We start from the raw sequence: 1,756 nt of genomic DNA on the forward strand, positions 1-1,756 counted from the left end.
AAATAAGCAACGTAAAAACTGAACAACCGCACAAATCCAATCTGACTGGTGTTAGATAACAAGGTGCACAACCAATCAGCTTCTTCAGGGTCAGCCTGCTGTTTGAACACACAGGTATGATGATGCAGAGCAGCCGTTTTACCACCTGACGCTAACACACAAGAACTATTGATGCAAAATTACACTTATGTCTAATATTCATTGTATGCTGTTGCAATAGGACGTCCGTTCATGGTGAGTAGGCGGTCCAAACCAGAAAAACTGGGGTGTCAACGTTCTTTTGGCCACGTTATATACTGGCTTAAGGCCTGTACACACTGGGAGCGTTACAAATAAACAACACAATCCAAAATCCTCACCTGGGAATATTTACACCAACAGGCAGGGTTCACCAGCCAAATGGCTAGTGAGTGTTACAATTATACCAGTTTTGTTGGTTGGTGAGGGACAAATCTACCAGCCATCTGCAAACTTTACCAGATTGTGGCTGGTGCTAATTTTGACCCTGCCGGCAGGTGAACAGTTCCGTCTGGGACTTTTATTGTGAAATGGTAATTAACTCTCATGTTGTCTTCCTGTCGACCTGCAACTTTTTTCTGGGTTGAAATTTCAAAATGTTGTCATTTTTTTACACTTTTTTAATGTCAATTTTCTTCCAATTTTTTTGTCACTTTATGGGTGTTTTTTGAATTATGTTTTAGTCAATTGTTTGATAATTTTTGTCACTTTTTCCAATGTTTTTGATGGTTTTTTTGCTACTTTTTTCCGTGTTTAAAAAAAGTCTATTGTCGCTGATTTTTTCCCCTGCATTTTTGTAGTTTCTTTTCAACATTTGTAACTTTTTTCAACTTTCTTTTGTCATAGTTCTGATATAGAAAGTTTTTGTAAATGGGTCAAATTTGACCCGAGGACAACAGGAGGGTTAAAAGAGGTGGATATGAGACGCGCTGCCTTTGTCAAGGGTGAAAGCAGTAAAGGTTTGCCCCCTCGGATGGCTCTGTGTTCGCCCTACGAGCCCCCATAAGCTCAGAAAAATCAACATTGTTTTGAAAGAAAATTGTGTCGCTTTGTCATATATTTGCGGTCTGTGTGAAAGAACACATGACAGAAACAAAAAACTGCAAAAAAATATATGGCAGCAAGAAAAAGGAAAACCGCCCCTGGTTTGTAAAGTCCTCATTAGACATCAAGACGTGTGTGCCAATCTACATTTTGGAAAATGGAAGGAATCATTCATGGCACACACGCTGGTTAGAAAATACGTATGATTGTACATAAATAGAAGACAAAAGAATAATATTTGTTGTTCATTCATGTTAGACTACAGGTCCAGTTAGCAGGTAAACAAGCAGCATTAATCAAGCGACCTTTCAAAACAAAAGCCTGAGCACAAAGCAGCCTTCTGTACCGGTGAGATGTCCCCTGCAACTCAGGGCATTATAAAAACAGCAACGTCTTTGGTGTCTTCCATCCGATTCCTGTTACTGTTACTCCCTTCAGCTCCATTGGAGAAGTGATCACATGTGTGTATATATGTGTGTATATATATATATAGTATAAAACTATTATTTTCTACAAACCTTTTACATTCAGTCATTTCTTTACAAGCATCAGCATGAAAAACCTGTGAAGTTACGATATAATGCACATTGCAAAGCTGCGACCCCCCCCCCCTTTTTTTACTTTCTGAAGTGGTGTCTTCCATCCATGTGTTCAGTACATTCCTGTGGATGGGTCCACTTTATAAACTCCTAAG

This window comes from Etheostoma cragini, chromosome 2, assembly GCF_013103735.1.
Source record: "Etheostoma cragini isolate CJK2018 chromosome 2, CSU_Ecrag_1.0, whole genome shotgun sequence".
Lineage (NCBI taxonomy): Eukaryota > Metazoa > Chordata > Actinopteri > Perciformes > Percidae > Etheostoma > Etheostoma cragini.